This window comes from Lepeophtheirus salmonis, chromosome 6 (assembly GCF_016086655.4).
Source record: "Lepeophtheirus salmonis chromosome 6, UVic_Lsal_1.4, whole genome shotgun sequence".
NCBI classification, from domain to species: domain Eukaryota; kingdom Metazoa; phylum Arthropoda; class Copepoda; order Siphonostomatoida; family Caligidae; genus Lepeophtheirus; species Lepeophtheirus salmonis.
In genome coordinates, this window is record NC_052136.2 from 37761947 (window position 1) to 37772466 (window position 10520).

Below are 10520 nucleotides of genomic sequence, written 5' to 3' on the forward strand. Positions count from 1 at the left end.
TGTACAAAATTATCGTCACAACTCATCATAATGGGAGTTTGCAAAATTGAGTAAATTCGGCCACAATTGTTCAATTTAGTAATTTTTTTCTCAAAAATCATATGACATGCAGTTGATGTTAACAAGGGTATTTATTCAGTAGTACCGTAAATCTCTCTCCCACCTTCTCCATGGCCGAAATGCGCATACACATGTATATCTGTTAAAACGTACAAGGACTTGTTTGCTTTATATTACTTCCATTAAGAGTATCAGGAACAAACACTGCTCTGTTGTGTATACCACGGGTATCCACAGGATTATATTTGGGGGGAGGGTGGGGAGATTTTCATAAAATTCCAAAAATTATAATTTTTTCTCAGCTACATAATTACCTTATTTTTTTAATTTGAACCTGGTTTCTCATTATTTTGATTTCTAGAGCGATAATATTTCATAGTCCTAAACAAAAATTCATTCATTTGGGGTGGGACTACAGCTCCCCTCCCCCCTGCAGACGTCCCTTATACCAGTACTATAGTAGTACCGAAGTACTAAAGCATTTAAAACGGTACTGAAAAAAATATATAGTACTTGCAGTTCCACTACGTCATCAAAAAAAAAAAAAAAAAAAGCCCGCCAATGACCTTACTTATCACATTTCTGCTTGCCAAAACAAAATTGTCCTTTTTAGAAGAACAAAAATTAAAATATTGTTTAATAAAAACAAGTCATCAAATTTCTGAGCTAGACCCCACTCTAAAAAAACATTCTATGGATGCCCCTGCAAAAGGGTGTCAGTTGGCCTTAACCACATTATTGTTTATATCTTTAGTGGATTTGGATATTGAAAAGTATCCAAATACCGAGGTTTAATTGGAATCGGAACCAGTACTAAAATATTGGTATCGCAAAAACAAAACACTCTTCCTTCGTATTCATTATGTATTAATTCTTAAGGGAACTGTATGTAAATATTTATCTCGTCCACCTACAAGTTTCTGAGTTATTCAATAAATTTTGATATTTTTCTTAATAATGAACTTACAGAGTCAAAATTAGCGCCAAACTTATATTTTATTTCAATTATTGTATGTATTCATTTTGAACCGATTCCAATCTGTAGTTTTTTAAAATTTATACGAAAACACTGAAAAACTAGAATGGCCACACGGTAGAGCTCAAAACCTCCATCTATGCTCATTTTTCCTAAATGAAATATAATTTCTTGTTTCTGTTAAAGTCAAAAATATACCATATTGAATTTAATGAAATTTAATATCTATTGCATTCATACTTTAGTATGTGTTATATATGTATAAATACAAGTAGAGGCATAAGTTCGTAAAGACATGTTTTAGCTTATGAAATCAATATAAATTTATTAATTGACATTAACTTTTTTGAATATTATCTAATTGTAAAATATATTAATTTAAAAAAAGTTTTGTTCGAAATATCCCCCCTTTCTCCTGATTACACGGCGAACACAAAGAGGCAATGGGTCAGAGGTAATCATGGACAGATTATTCATAAATATTGACTAATTCATGGATGAGCACACACTTCAGAATGTGGAGTGTCTTTGGCGGGATAGTGCTTAATACAAGCCTGGCCTGATAGATGGATCATACAGAAAAGTCCAATGGATTTAAGTAAAACCTTCTAGGAGGCCACTTATTATTTTCCTAACAGGCCATGAAATTTCTGCAGGTGTGAGAGGGTGCCCTGACTTGACTGAAGATATAGGTCATCACCATATGTGTCCTGAACCCAGGGAAAGATCTTGTCGACCAACATGGCCTTGTAAACGTGTTAGTTGATCTTCACACCCTCTTCAAAGAAAGTGAGGGTCATCTTCTTCACGTCTGCCTTAATACCAGATCAAACAATGACACGGGGTGGCGTGTCTATTGTCAATGGTGATGATGCAGTGCTCCTAAGGGATGCTGTCAATGGTCTTGCCTAAAAGGTTCGTGTGGATGGCCTCAACGGTGAACAACCTTTGGCTGTGCTGTCCCTGCCCAAATGCTTCTTTGTCTCTGCAATGTAATCCGGGAAAACGGTAGCTATTTCGAAACAAAAAAAAGTTTGTTTATATTACAATTTGATCATTTTTACAAAAGTTTATGCTAATTAATAAATTTAAATAAAAATATATCTTCCCGAACTTATTCATCAACCTGTATTGTCTGTCACAAAGAACAAGTAAATCCATCATTAGTTGTTAACAATATTAATTTTATTCCAAACTTGTTTATAATAATAACATTTTGTTCTAGAGATTATTTCAAAATGCCTTTGTTGTAGTGATGATGTCAGAATGCTGAGTTAGCACTATATCTTTATTCATGGGATGATTTCAGCTCTGTACATCAATTTGTTCAAACATGATGTTCGATTATGTGTTTTGACCTTTAATGTGACTTTGACCTATAATTTTGACCTTGGATTTTTTGTTATATAAAGCATCTTTATTAAACCTGCCGAATGACAACAATTTGAGCTCTGTATCTTAATAGTAATATGTTTATAGTTATTGTCGATTATGTTTTTTTAACATTTTGTGCTACATTGACTTCTCAAATTTTAATTACCTCTTACGCTGACCATATTTAATTTTCTAATCAAGTTATATCAAAATCGATGATTTGTAACTTTTGCCATAATCCTGTTGACCAACAGTCAAACAAACATCAGCAATAACATCCCCTCTGTTCAATATCGTTGGACGAGGTAAAGAGAATTGTCAAAATAAAATCTATTAACAGTCCAATGAAACCATCCCAGTTGGATGATCATCTCAGAAGATGTCAGCATCATTTAAAAAAGTTATAATTGACATAATATAAAAAACGGAGAAAGAAATATTCAGTAAGAAAACCACTGTGGACAAGATATTTGCTTCAACTTCAAGGAGAAACGTATAGATGAAATTAATCTTGATGTTGAAAGCTTTATATGTAATTATCTTTCTCTGCTGGGCAAGCCTAATTTATCCGGTTATCAAGGACTTATATTAGCTTATGTGCATTTTGTTAGGAATGATGAAATTCACGAAGAGTTTCTCTTTTTCATAAATTTGACAACAAATACTAAAGGTAAAACTATGTATATTTAATGTTCCGAAAGATTTTTAAACTCAACAATCGATCGCTTTATAAAATTTTATACCAGCACAAGATGCACCCTCGGCAATTTTTGGGCACTTTCGTTATTTTATAGCCATTTAAAACGAAGTGTACCTTGGGGTACTTAGTGACCAATTCTCTGAGGGGCAGACTGAATTAATCTCTTCAATTAATCATTTATACTATAAATTAGATTCGTACAAATTCGTTGAGTATTATTTCAATAAAATGACGAGTACTTAAATAAGTTACTGCTCCACAATGAAGTAAGATGCCTGTCTAAAGGCTTTAGCTTGACAAGATATTTTTCCTTATATGATTACATTTGAGAGTTTTTAGCTACTAAATATCCCATTTTGAAATAAAATTTAAATGGAAACTAGACATAGCTTATTTGACTGATTTATATACTAAATTTAACTAAGTTATAGGGAGATAGTCTAAATTTAGTGAAAGCAAAGTCCATTCTTGGTAAAATTGAATTTTAAAGCAGAAAGTGTGATCTATGGACTAAAAAATTTGATGAAACTCTGCTCTAGAGGATCTTCAACACCAACAAAGAATAGCATTTTATATTGTCGAATATATATCATAATTCAAAATCTTGCTACTTTTTAAACCCTTAAATCGAGAATACCATATTAATAATCTGTAAGTGAACATACACAGATTGAGGACCCAAAATTTACAGTAGGACCTAATTAAGATTTTTTCCCTGTTATTACGAGGTTTCATTACGTACCCTCTAACAACTGAAACAAAAATAAACAAGTTTTGTGGTTATCCAATGTCTCTAAGTGTAAAAATGCCGAAGCAACAACAAACAAATTCAATTAATCTTGCATGCATGTATACTTAAAAACTTCAAAATAAGATTTTTGGAATAAAGACTGCCTCACTTTCATGACTCATTTTTCTACACATTGTGTCTTTTATTTCAAAATATCATATGGATCAAAAAAAGATTGATAGAACATACCTAACCATTACATGGCGTTTTTCAGTACATATTATTTAGATTTAATTCAAGTATCACTAAATATCATTGACATCAAGGAGTATTCAATGTATGTTTTAATTTTTTTTTTAAACGTATTACAAATCTTATATACAAAATCTACAACATCATCTGGTCCTGGAATTTCTAAATTTATAAAGCTTGTACGCTATTTTTATTATGATTAAATTAATATCCTATTGATTGGGTCAATGGGTCATATATAGATAAAATTTAAAATGATTCGGTTTTAATGTAACTCTATAACTATCATAAAACATTTCTGACACTCGACTACTTATCCCTTCAGTATGCTTACATTTTGAGAAAAAATGTTCCGGAATCTCCTTCTCTATTTTACAGAAAAAACATTGTCTCTTCTTGCGTGTTTTTCCATAAATGTTTCCATACGGCTGAAGTATTTTTTTATGGTTCTGTAAATGAACCAACACATAGAAAAGTTCATTTTTTTAATATTTATGAAATGTAATATTCCCTTTTCCCCCAAAGATTCCAGTTTATTGTTTATTGATCTCATATATTCTGTTTTTGTAGATTCAAGGAACTGTAATCTCCGAATCTGTCGATTTCCCAGTCCCCTTATGAAATTAAAAAACTATCCATCGGTCTAATATTACTTCCACGTTCTGTTATGTTTTTAAGAACTCTCTTTATCTCCAACTCATCAAGGTGGGTCGACTTACGGCTTTCATTGAAAACCTCATGGACATAATCAAATTTATTTTTTATTGATATCTCGCACAAAAAGTCAAGTCTAGGATTTTTAATAAAAAGTTCCTGTCAGCCCATTTTTACATAACCTACGACGACATCTCCCTAAGTATTGTTGATGTTATTCTCCGAAAGTTGTTAATTCGCCCAGTGGCTCCCAATAATTTGAAAGTTGTCTTGGCTCTGAATTTCTTGCATCGAAACACTGCCAATAACAGCTCGTCCTTTGAGAAGCATTCCTTAACAGTTTCATTCATTCTCAAAAATTATCTTCTGAGGTATGAGAATAGCGTAATTTCCCATAAAAATTCCCACACAAAGTAATCCAAGACAACATATTTCTTCGGACATGTAATTCGTTTCCATTATTTTGTCTTTACCTCTAGGAAATAAAAAGGTCTTATATTTTCATCTATTTTTGAGGACAAATTCTCTATTGTAAAGAATCATCGTTAGCAGATGGGGATCCAATGTAGAATAAAGGTATTCCACACGAGTATCCTAGTTGTTAATTATTATATACGAGTATCTTGATGCTGTTATTTTATTTCATCTTCGATTTGGTTTTCGTTTTTAGAGTTGTTAAGTTCACTAAGTGATGTCAAAGTACTAAGAATTTTAATTTGCAGAACATATTGTTTCCCTTCCTTAATGCATTAATGCTCTAAATTTGTCAGTTTCTTAGTTTTTTAGAGTTTTCTATACCTGATATTTTCCCCAAGTATTCAATTGTTTTTAAGCTCCTGCTAAAATATTTTTTTACTTGTTCTGTAGTCCCAGAGAATAAAGTCGTCACGTCGTCTACGAAAACTTAAACTCTAATATCAAAATCCTCCAAGTTAATTCCCTTTATATGTTTGGATGAGTTTATTTCTCAGATCAATGGATCAAGTGCTCTAATAAACAAACTAGGATCAATTGGATAGCATTTTCGACATCCTCTGTCTATATGAAAGTCTTTCTCTGATCAGCATATTCTATTCGGAGATAAGATAAGCTCACCTCCACCATTCTTATGAATTTATCACCAAAACAATATCTTTTCAACGTACGTATTATATATTTGTTGGATATGCTGTCGAATGCTTCCTGAAATCTATCGACATAAGTATCCATTTTTTTCACTTCAGATATGGTGCTCCTCACCCCTCGAACTGCATCCTCTATTCGTCTTCCGGGAACAAACCCTTTTTGTGAGTTCTCAGCATCCTTTGTCAAAAATTTCACTAAATATATTGTAAGAAGTGTTCAGAATGGTCAAGGGTATTATATTTTTTCCCCAAGAGCAATGTCTTCATTTACAATTATTTATATAAAAATAAATACATAAAAGGAACATTTCGTTTTTATAAAAACATAATTCAACATTAGAGTTAAAAAATATTTTTCTTCTTAAGACCTAAAAATCAATCATATTCACACATGCACTATTAGAATATAAAAGCCGATTAAGAAATGTATAAAGAAACCTATTCTGAAAGACATGAAAAAATGAACAGATAAGAATGATTTTCATACACTCAGACTTATTATTATTATTATTTTGTAATGTTTTCTATACTGACTCACGTTAAAATTTAAAGTTTTGAAATGTATGGCAGAGACTGATAGATAAAATTTCACTAAATTTGCGGCAATATTTCCTTTTGTTCGGCGTATCTGTGGAATGATGATGGAAGCATAGAATATCTTGCTCCTGCTGAAATCATTATTCCTCGAATATCGTTTGGCTCGATAAGTTTTTCTTCTATTAATGTTTATACCACATAAGCTTTGACGTTACTGATGGCCAGATTCATAGACTTTTCTTCTTTATTATCATTTAACTGACCAGAAGTAATTCCAAATAGCATTGTAGCTTTTAAAACATTGGACAGTGTTTCCTTCAAATTCAGCCCTAAAAACTTATTGACTATCTATAGAACGGGACAGTTAAAAAAGGCGTGCAGTGTATTATTGTAATTTTTCCCATAGTATTTGCATGACTTAAAATAACTCATGATAACTCATGATAAGCTGTAATTAAGACGTGAATTTCCTACCGTCATGAATTCCCTTCATTGAACAAAGTATTTTTTGCCCCAAGATACTGGCAGATCTAGCGATTATTTATGCTTTATGTAAATGATTCCTGGTTCCGCTGACATCTCAACCATACTGAAATTTAATATACCATGACATCAGAGTTAGGTGTATTCTCGATGTTCTCTCACAAAGCAAAAAATAATCTTCCACTAGTAAAATAGGAATCAAGTTTTAGATCGTAAACTGTAAGAGGTTTTTCAAACAGAATAAAGCCCTAAAGCTCCTCAGGTCCTGGAAAGTTTTTGAGGAAGTGTTCTCTATGTCGGTTTTGTTGAGTGATATCAATCGTTCTATTATTTTCAAATCTCGAAGTCCTGGACCATACAATTCTTTGTACAGCTTTTCATTCAGTAGATATTTCACTGATGGAATCATTAGAGATAACAGAAGCAAATATAAGAATATCATAGATTACATATTTTGTCAATCGACAACCCCCCCCCATTGGTTGCAGGGTCTTTTTAAGGCAGAAATATATATTTTATGGAAAAGTATTTTTAGCCAAACTTCTTCCTCTTTCATGACTTTGTCATCTACTGAGGGAATAGCCGACGCTACATAAATTATTTGCGAAACAAGCTTGGTATTATATAGATCGCCTCTTTTTTGCAAGTAAAATTTACGCTATTCATAGTAAAATATTTCTGCAAAAGAACGTAAGTTCGAACAATTGGGGGACAAAGTCCATTGGAGTTCCATACTATCAAAAAAAAATCCTTGTTGCTTACTTTACATGTATTGATAATCATAAGTGGTGAGAACTAACTGGAGAAAGCAAGGAGGATATATATTCTCTTTACCAGTTGAACTTCTGAATTCGCCTCGACTATGAGGGTGAGATTATCCACATACAAATCCACTTAATTGTGTTTCTCACCGAGGAAGATACGTTAAAGCTCCTTACTTACGTAATAAATTAGAAGTCATTAATTCCATAACTACAACTAATAAGAGAGGAGATACTGGATAGCCCTGTCTACAAATTTTTCACAACACAATCGATCCACTCGGTATTCCATTGATGGAGATGGTTGATGTTCCATTATAAAGAAGAGCACGTATGGGTTGAAAAAAAAAGTCTAAGTAAGTATTTCTTCACACCTCTTAGGATGAGTAAATCGGAAATTGTGTCAAACACCTTGCTAAAATCAGTAGCAATGAGTGCAACATATTTTATCTTTTACCTCAACGAATCCATAGAAGCTTGAATGTTTCTGTGCTTAAGAAAAATATTTATACTCAAGATTCAGCTTCTCATTTAAAATAGGTTATAATTGCTTAGATAAAGTAACTGCCAATATCCTACCAGATTTGTTCAAAATCGTCAAGGGTCTCCAATCGCTGAGTTTTGTTCCATTCCCTTTTTTTTCGGAAAAGGGTTTATTCTACCCCTGGCAAGGGATGGGATAGCTAACACTTCCTCTCCATATAATTTCCAAAAATTAAAAGATAACGGACACATCTTTGGAGAAATGAGTGAAAATTTTAGATTTGATACAATCTGGACCAGAGGATGTATCATCCTTTTATAATTTCCCAATATAATCCAAAATGATTTTATTAGAAAGCATAGAGATATATTTTGCTTTTTTGGCCGCAGGAAGTTATTTTTACGGCCACTAACTACTTTTTGTAAGTGATCATGAAACATATTTACCATCAATTTTTGAGTCTCTTAGTTTTTCTTTGCCAATAATAAGTTTGTCAATTTTTTGGACTGAATAATTATTTTCAGATGACAGCATTTTAAATCTTCTCATAGTGTTGCATTCTTTGTCGACTTTACTTGACTTCTCTTCTTCTGCGATCTCCGACACTTAATAAAAGGTAAAAGTATCGGTTGTAATATTTCGTACAAATAAAGAGCCGTTATTCAGTAGTTTATCTACATCTTCTTGGAACTGCTTCTCCACCTTCTTTTTTAAATTAATATAAGACAGTGTGGTGTCTCCAATAATTTTTGAAATATTTTGATGATTTTATTGCAGGAGAAATCAGGATCTAATGAAATTCATAATTTATTACTGAGAGACGATTTATACTTTTCCAATTCCAAGATCCACTTTGGAATTTCGAAAACCTTTCTTGTTGGTGCAGACAAAAATTTTAATACCACCATTTTGTGATCAGAAGACGGTTCGAGTCGGTAGGAATCTCTCCTCAAATACTAATAAAGAAAAAAAGATATTAAAGTATGATCTACCCAAGAAGAACAAAGACCCATTCTCCATTTAACTAAATCACCCTCTGGACATGACATTTTAATAGCGTCCTGCAACTTCAGCTCATTAATTAATTTCAAAAGTATACGGAAGTTTTTTTTGTTGTTTTTTTGTCAAAACCTACGTTAAGGTCACCGATCAGGATAAGAGGATTTGCATCACTTGAAAAAAAGAAGATGACTTGTTGTTAGGTTCATACACGTTGATAACATAAAATTCAAGACTCCTAGAAGAGAATTTTATTTTGTGCGAGTCACTTTTGGAAGAATATTCAGCGAAATACTTCAAAATTCCATTAGACTTAGATACAAAAGTCAAAATTCCTCTAGAGGGACTTAAATCGGTGTAATAACAGTTATAATAACCCGGTATGCAGAAAGGACATGAGTTATTGCGAGTAGACGACACTTTTGATCGAAAATCCTGAACACAATTTATGTCATGTTTCAAATCCAAAATTGTTTTCATCAATCCATGTCTGGTTTTCCGCTCTCTTCCACCTCTCACATTTATTGATATCACTCTTTTAATTGACATGTTTCTTCGTAGATCCGCATTAAAGGGTCCATGATAGAAATCATCTATAGTGTAGATTGACATGTTAAAAAAAAGAAACCGAAAGTCAACATGGTAACCTTGACAATTTGAAGTATGTTTTAGAGGAGAAAGAATAATTCTCATGACTCATGACGCTTCATTTGATCAGCTACAATCAGCTATGACATGGAAGGAGGGAGAAAAGGATATAAACAAGTATATTTGCTAGAATTTCTCCGATTTCAATATCCAATTCTACTCCGAGTCCAACAAATAACCCTTTTACTAGTCATTGTTTCTTGATATGTCAAATATAGTTAACATTTGCAATTTCATTTTATGCAAAACAAAAGGCTAAAAAAGATGGGGAGATGTAGTCAGACATCACAATAAAGAGTTAATAGAAAATAACCTGTTGATCCAAAAACGGAAAGGATCAAAAATCCTTGTGGCCAAATGATTAAAACAAAAAATAACAGAGGAGAAAGACCAAACAAGCATTAAATAAGAATTTAAAAGAAACACAATTATATAATTTGTAAAATTTTACTTCCCCTATTATTAAAGTAGTATTCGATGCTGGTATTAAGTATTATTCTACAATTCGTTACATGAAGATTTATATAAAATTTGTTGAATTTATATAATAAAAATATTAACTATGAGCCTCCAAGATGGCGTTGCCTTCCAATAAGATACAATTGATGACGTTGGTGGAGATGCAATATAATTGAAAGGAGTAATCTTTGACACATTGGTTAAGTAATTAATTTCTAAAGTTCTTAAATAATTTACAATAAGTTATACTTGGTATTTTGAGTCTGGTACTAACTCCTT